Here is an 8486-nt window from a genome sequence, read left to right as displayed (position 1 = left end):
ACAAAAAGATGTTCAAAATTATTACTAAATTCAGAAAAATCAAATTAAATCCATGAGCCCAGAAAAATCACAAAGTTGGACAACGCTAAGGGTTGGTGGGGATATAGGTATAAGGTGTTGTCATTAGCTGGGGGTAGGGGAGGATGGACAAGTGCATACATTATGAACAGTGACTTAGTCAAATTAAATACATGACAGCAATTAATTCTGCTGATAGCTATTTAGCCTAAAAAAACAGACATTTCTTTTTGTGTTGATTGTCTTCTCCACTTGACTATAAGCTCCATTGAGAGCAGGGACTTTATTTAGGTTATCCAGCTCAAGTGGTAAAGAATCTGCCTGCAATACAGGAGACACAGGAGACTAGGATTCAATCCCTGGGTCAGGAAGATCCCCTGGAGGAGGAAATGGCAACCCACTCCAGTATTCTTGCCTGGGAAATCCCATGGATAGCAGAGCCTGGCAGGCTACAGACCATGGTGTCACAAAGAGTTGGACATGACTGTGTGATTGAGTGTGCACACACACTGTCAAGTCCAATGTAGAGATCAGGGCTGGCACACAGTAGATGCTCAATAAGTACTTGCAAAATGAATGAATGAATGCTGTAGTCATTACAGAAACCCAATGAAGCATGTACTTTACAAATGAAGAAAATGAAGCTCAGAGCTACCGTCATGATTCCAACATCATATGTCCAGTTGGAGGCAGAGTTGGCATTAGCACAAGGTCCAAAAGGCTGACTCCCAGGCATCATCTATTCATTATTTCAACATTTCTTACTGCGTATCTCAGGGAAAATCAGCCTACAAGTAACTGGAGAGAGCAACTGCACAATCACAATTTCAGGGTTTAAATTTGAGCCTATCTCAATATAGAAAAAGTCTACTAGGTAAGGATTCCCTCCAATGCCTTCCTGAGTTCTTGAGTGGTGCCTTTTCCAAGAGTTGCTCCTTTTTTAAAAAGAAGAAAAATGGATACAAGGAAAGGGAAAGATAGGAAGCTATATAATAGACTTAAGGTTTTAATTTTACTGCACATGTTCAACCGTTCAGAAACAAAACAGGCAGTCTCAGACAGAACCAATTCACAGCTTTATGTTACAGCTTTAATGTTAAAAAGGGTTAACATTTACCCACCAGCTTGTTTGCTTTTTGCCTTTCACTTTCTCTCTGTAGTGTTTTGATGAGTTATCTTTTGAAAATAGTTTGAGTACTTGCTTCAGTTTTCTCAGCTCTTTTTGGCCACCCTTCCCTTGGCAGGTCGCACCTTATTTGGGTCTAAGTACTCACTCTACACCTTCTCTCCACCCGCTATTTCATGAATCAAGTGTTAACTAAGTTTGCAGCAAAACAAATCCATCTGGAAATTGGCATTTATACGATGTGTTCCTAAAACTGCCATTTATTATTCCTGGCGTGTGCGCGTGTGTAAAAAAACTCAGAATAATTTAAAGCAGGAAGCGCTGAAACGGCTGGGTGTGCGTTTAGAAGCTGGAATGCATGCTAGTAGGGGAGAGCATACACTGAGAGCTCTAAAGGTTGAATGACTTTCGTTGGTATCAGGCATGCTAAATATTTGACCATTTTAACTAAACGCTGTTAGTCTGAATGTGTTCTATCTTCTCTATTTACTAAAGGATTATTTTCCAATTGCAAAAAGGATTACAGTTATACCAAGTCAAAATACATAACCTCTTTTCTTCATTAGTTAATTTATTTATACCCAGCCCTGCTTATGGCAAGAGGATTTGAGGTAGCTCAAACATGGTGCGATGGACTGGATTATCTGGGGAAGCATTCTTTTCCTATGCTGATTCCTACTTCCAAATGGATAGTAGTAGTAAAATTAATAACAAAATAATGATTCAGAATCACTAATATCCTCTGAGAGCCTACCATGTGCCAGGCTCTTTGCCAAGTACTTTCCATATATTTTCTCATGCAGTCCTCACAATGAACCAGGAGTAGACACTACTTTTGACTCCATTCCATTGATAATAAAATGAGGTTTGGAGAAATAGAATGAACAACAGCATTTATTATAATGCAAGTGATGAAGATGGGAATGAATTCAAGCCTGTTCCAGGAGGTTTCCTCCCTACCAGCCCTATTCAGTACAGTCCTGGTGGAAGATGTCCTGGCTGGAGGAGAAGTTCATAATCATTCACTTGAATCCAGGGAACCCTTACTGACAGGCTAGAGGAGAAGGACAACTAAAGCTGGAGGCAGAGAGACTAACTGTGTGGTTACCTCAACTTGCTCATATCAAGTGGGGGGATGTAACAAGTTCCCACCCACAGTTTTCCCCACGGCATCTCTCTGAGATTTCGAATAGTGAGCACATCTATTATACTGACCAGTCTATCCCCTGGAACATTTGTGTTCGATGGGTATTTGTTAAATGAATGAATATACCACTGGGTTCACCAACTCATAAAAGAAACCTTCTTAGGAGGTGAATGTCTAGAGACACTACCTTCAGGAATTAAAGAATGGAGCAGGAAGACAAGTGAATTTCCCTCTAGTAGACAACTTCTAAGAATAAATGTTTCATATTTCAGTTTCTGTGGGTCAGAAGCATCCAACTAATGCATGTATTCCAGACCCACAGAGATTGTGAAATATGAAACATTGTTTCAAACAGATAGGTTTCAGTATAATTTGTCATGCAGCAAAAAATAACTAACACTTTTCCTGATAACTTCGACAGTAAAGAATCTGCCTACAGTGTAGGAGACAAGGCCCAGGTTCAATCCCTGAGTCAGGAAGATCTGCTGGAGAAGGGAATGGCAATCCACTCCAGTATTCTTGCCTACAGAATCCCACGGATAGAGGAGCCTGGTGGGCTTCCCCAAGCATGGGCTTCCCTGGTGGCTCAGATGATAAAGAGCCTGCCTGCAGTGTGGGAGATCAGGGTTTGGTCCCTGGGTTGGGAAGATGCCTGGGAGAAGGAAATGGCAACCCACTCCAGTATCCTTGCCTGGAAAATTCCATGGATGGAGGAGCCTGGTGTACAGTCATGGAGTCGTAAAGAGTTGGACACGACTGAGCAACTTCACTTTCACTTTCCAATGTAACAAGGACTATAAAAAGGAATTGAAGCTATGAAAATGGTATAAGACCATTTATAACTGACCTGTTTGTTATTTCCTGGTTGATTTACCCAGAGTAATTATCTATAAACATCCTTACAACAGAAAGGGACAATGTACTTATTTTCAGAGGCAACAAAAGGGAGAGGAGGCCTCAGGACCCTCAGTCCCATTCCACAGCCAGTCCTAGGAAGAAAGGACCCTCAAGAAAATGAGCATGTCATCATAGCTTTGGAAAGGGAAGACAGCCAGGCATGGGGAGTATGTCCAAGAGTAACAATTAACTCTATGGAAAAATTCATCCTGGTTTCCAAACACTCTTTAACACTGAAGTTGGGTGATGTATCAACTGGATTAGGTTCAGCTATGTAAAACAGAAAGCTCTCAAGTAGCACAGGAAAATGAGCTTGCTTCTCAGTTACCTAGGATTCTCACATGGGACGAGGTCATCTGAGGACTGGTCTAGCAGCTCAGTGATGTCATGCAGGTCCAGTCTCCTCACATTCATCCCTGAGGAGATGCCTAGACAGCAGCCCCACTCTCCCAGTCCAACATGGCTGTTTGGTTTTTGCGTGTACATCTTACAACAGGACGGAGGAAAGGGCAAGGAAGAGTATACTCATCCATTTCAACAGACCTCCTAGAGTCCCACATGACTTTTCTGTTTACTTCTTATTGGCCAGAACTTACTCATGTGGACACGGATAGCTGTAAAGGAGGCAGTGAAATGTGTCCAGATAAACATCAAGATTCTGTTACTAAAAGCAAGGGGAGGCAAGCAGTAACCTTTGCTACAGGTAACAGGACTGTCAGAGCAGCAGACGGCTTGTTACTCTAAGATTTCTAGGGTTTGACCCATCTCACATTTTCAGCTCTATCTCTCACCTTTAATTCTATTAAACAAGACTAGACACCACTCTCTTTGCCTTTCCCTCTTCATACCTCTGCCTCTGCTGGTGCTGCTGCTGGAGTCCCAGCCCCGACCATCCATATTCATCCAGCTCCACTGTCACTTCTCCTGTGATTCCTTTCTCAATCCTCTCCCTCTTCTGAAAACTCACAGCACTGATTTGTACTTTCACCCACTTACTAGAGGAAACAAGTATTACCGTGTGCTTTTAAACTACTAGATACAAATATGAATTAGGTAAGGACCCAGCCATTGAAAGAATGTTTAACAGTCAGTTGATAAATGTTTGCTAAATAACAAATGACTAATCTGCTTTGAAGCCTCACACTAAGAACTGATGTATGGTTTTCATAGTCATATGCATTATGAGGGATGAAATGTGGCCCATGTACATCTAATTGAATAGGATTTCTTTAATACCTCCTATGTGTTTGGTACTGTGTTTTACACATGACTCATCCATCCTACACTCACATGTTTAACAATAATGTGGCTGACATTGTGCAAGGTGCTCGGTATAAGAAGAAATGCCTGATCCTTTTCCCTTAGAAACTCAGGGAATAGACAAATAAACAGACTGTTACAACCTGTTGCAATAAAGAACTAGGGTGGAGACACCTATGGAGTGATAACAATATGAAACCTAGCCTACAAGGGGCAGAAAGCCCCAATAAGAAAGTGGCATTTAAATCTGAAAGATAACTAGAAAGTGGCCTAACTCAGAAGAAAAGTGTTGAGATTGAACCCTCACTGCAGGGTTGAGGGAGCATCTCCTCCAAAGGCCCGGTGGTGAACAGCAGAACATGGAGCATTTATGGTACAGTAGCATGGCCCCAAATCAGGATTCCAGGTTGGGAACAATAGGAGATGAAGCTGGAGGTGTGCTGGGTAGACAGCTGTATAAAATCAGTAATGAACTGTATTTGATGTGAATAACAGTCACCCAAAGTGTGTCTTAAACAAAAAACTATATTTTTCTATTTGTTTACTTTCTCTAGCTTTATTGAGGTATAACTGACAAATAATTCATATTTAAGGTATACGATGTGATGTTTTGACATACATATATTATATGAAATGTTTACTAAAATCAAGTTAAATAACATATTCAACACCTTACACAGTCACCCTGGTTTTTGTTTTTTCTTTTTGGTGAGAGCAATTAAGATATACACTGCTGGTAAATTTCAAACATACAATAAATATATTATTATCGACTATAATCACTCTGTTGTACATAAGATCCCCAGAACTTACTATCCTGCATATCTGAAGTTTCATATCCTTTGGCCAACTTTAAAAGTTTCGATTTTTTTTCCCCCTAGTACAATGACTCCCAGGTTAGGCAGTTTAGGACTGACAGAGAAGCATAATGGTGCCACAAGGGACTCAGGGCCCTTCTGTCACTCAGCACAGCATCCTTAGGACATAATTGACCCTTGTGGTCACAAGATGGCCATTCCACCTTCAGCATTTCCTCAACCACCAGAAACTAGGTGAGAAGCATGAAGCAATACTACCTCAGAGCTCCCACAAGGAACCAAGCTTGCTGACACCTTGACTTTGGACTTCTAAATTCCTGAAATGTGAGAGAATAAAGTTCTGTTGGCTGGACCACTGAGTCTGTGGTAATCTGTTACAGCAGCTAATTGCTATTGCTGCTATTGCTAAGTCACTTCAGTCGTGTTCGACTCTGTGTGATCCCATAGATGGCAGCCCACCAGGCTTCCCCATCCCTGGGATTCTCCAGGCAAGAACACTGGAGTGGGTTGCCATTTCCTTCTCCAATGCATGAAAGTGAAAAGTGAAAGTGAAGTTACTCAGTCGTGTTCGACCCTCAGCGACCCCATGGACTGCAGCCTTCCAGGCTCCTCCATCCATGGGATTTTCCAGGCAAGAGTACTGGAGTGGGGTGACAGCAACTAATACAAGACTTAAAGAGATGTTAAGGAGACTAAATCAATAAGACTGAGTGGGCATGAAAAAAGATTCCCTGCTTTCTGGTTTGGCCAGCTGGGCAAATGGTGGTGCTTTTGCTGAGGTGAGAAACACAAGAGGAAGGACAGAATCGGAAGCACAAAAAAAGGTTCAGCCAGAGACAAGTTGCCCTGGAGATGCCTAAGGGACATGGGGGCGACAGGTCTGGGATGGAGATTAGATGCAGCAGCACCTGAAGCCATTAGAGCGGACCTTGCCTGCAAGCTGCCTAATACTTGTCCAGAGGGAAGAGACTTTCACATGTGAGGTGATTCAGGAACACCCGAGACAGTGTGCACTAAAATGCCCAAATGTGGAGCATAACTATTTCAGGAGGCCTGAATTAGGGAAAATTAATGTAAGGTGGAAAAAATGGCCCATGATTCTATACTAATGAGCAAGGTTGTTTCATTTTTATTATTAATTGGCACAAACACACATTAGCCTCTGACCAAACAGGCCGTACCGACTCAAGAGGTTGGTTTTCATCACACGTGTGGATACTCGTAGAATGTTAGAACCCGAGAGGACACATCCTGTTCAACCTCCTCCCCTCACAGATGGAAACGCAGACTCTGAAGGAGAAGCACTTGCCAAAGTCAGTAAAGAGGACCAAATGAGATCCCATCACAGGCCTGACCTCCACCCTGAAACTCACTTTAGAAAACAAATCGTGAAAAACTTTATCTGAAGGAAAATGATGCATGGTTTGATGTATAAAAGTCGAATGAGGAGGAAAATGAGCAGATGAAAATATTGTCAGGCTCCAGAGCCAAAAAGACCTGGTTTCAAACCCAAATGTAATCAGGGCCTATCTGTAAGAATGCTTTTGGGTTTTTTTTTTAAATTACAGAGATAAGATGATTATTGGCTGGCACAATTGAGTAAGTCCAGTGGCAGGGAAGACTTTGAGTGTGGTTTAAGCAGGGCTCCAACTTTGTTTCTGCGGCTAAGTTTTTCTCTGCCCTTTGCAGTTTCACTCTCAGACTAGTTTCCCACTGCAGCTGTACCTGACTGCATCTCACCACCCAGAGCACACAGCAACTGTGCAGTGGTACACTGAGGACAGAGAGCAGGGGCGGTCCACACATTAGCTGTAAACGATTTTAAAACAGCAGTAAAACCAATGAAATTGGATCTATTATTATCATTACAGTACAGAGGCATTTTGAGACAAGGTCAGTGATGAAATGTTCCTCCCACCTAAGCCACCTGCAACCACACCCAATGCATGGCACCCCAGTGTATCTGTGCCCCAGAATTTCCAACACAAGTCAAGAAAACCATACTCACTTGTCTAGATTAAACCACCCGCCTACTCCTAAACCCAAGTATGGCCAATGAAAGTATGGGATGTGCTAACTGGCCTAGTATAAGTTATAGGCTGATTCCCGAGATGGAATCAGCTTTCTCAAACTCCTAAAAGTTCCCAGTTGAAACCTGGAATGGGTGAGATGGGGAAAGATGAACAAAGGCTGGTGAAGAAGCTATCAGATGTTCACTATACCTTGTGACCTTAAGAAAGGTCACGAGTCTCAAATATGTGCTAGATACTATCTTAAGAGCTGCACGTGTAGGTATCAATACATTCTAACCCAGGAGATAGCTACTCTGATTATCTCCATGTATCTATCAGAAGCCTAACAGAAAGCAAACAATACACTTAAGTTAAAGCACTTTGACAAGGGCTTATTTGCAAAGAGACTATTTACAAAGGTGTAGGCTGTGTGTGATCACGATGGTGTGATCACTCACCTAGAGCCAGACATTCTGAAATGTGAAGTCAAGTGGGCCTAAGGAAGCATCACTATGAACAAAGCTAGTGGAGGTGATGGAATTCCAGTTGAGCTATTTCAAATTCTGAAAGATGATGCTGTGAAAGTGCTGCACTCAATATGCCAGCACATTTAGAAGACTCAGCAGTGGCCACAGGACTGGAAAAGGTCAGTTTTCATTCCAATCCCAAAGAAAGGCAATGCCAAAGAATGCTCAAACTACTGCACAATTGCACTCATCTCACATGCTAGCAGAGTAATTCTCAAAATTCTCCAAGCCAGGCTTCAACAGTGCGTGAACCATGAACATCCAGATGTTCAAGCTGGATTTAGAGAAGGGAGAGGAATCAGAGGTCAAATAGCCACATCCGCTGGATCATAGAAAAAGCAAGAGAGTTCCAGAAAAACATCTATTTCTGCTTTATTGACTATGCCAAAGCCTTTGACCGTGTGGATCACAACAAACTGTGGAAAATTCTGAAAGAGATGGGAATACCAGATCACCTGACCTGCCTCCTGAGAAATATGTATGCATGTCAAGAAGCAACAGTTAGAACTGGACATGGAACAATAGACTGGTTCCAAATCGGGAAAGGAGTGCATCAAGGCTGTATATTGTCACCCTGCTTATTTAAATTATATGCAGAGTACATCATGAGAAATGCTGGACTGGATGAAGCACAAGCTGGAATCAAGATTGCTGGGAGAAATATCAACAACCTCAGATATG

Source organism: Bison bison, unplaced genomic scaffold (genome assembly GCF_000754665.1).
Source record: "Bison bison bison isolate TAMUID 2011002044 unplaced genomic scaffold, Bison_UMD1.0 scf7180017864304, whole genome shotgun sequence".
Lineage (NCBI taxonomy): Eukaryota > Metazoa > Chordata > Mammalia > Artiodactyla > Bovidae > Bison > Bison bison.
Note: the sequence above shows the minus strand (reverse complement) of the source record.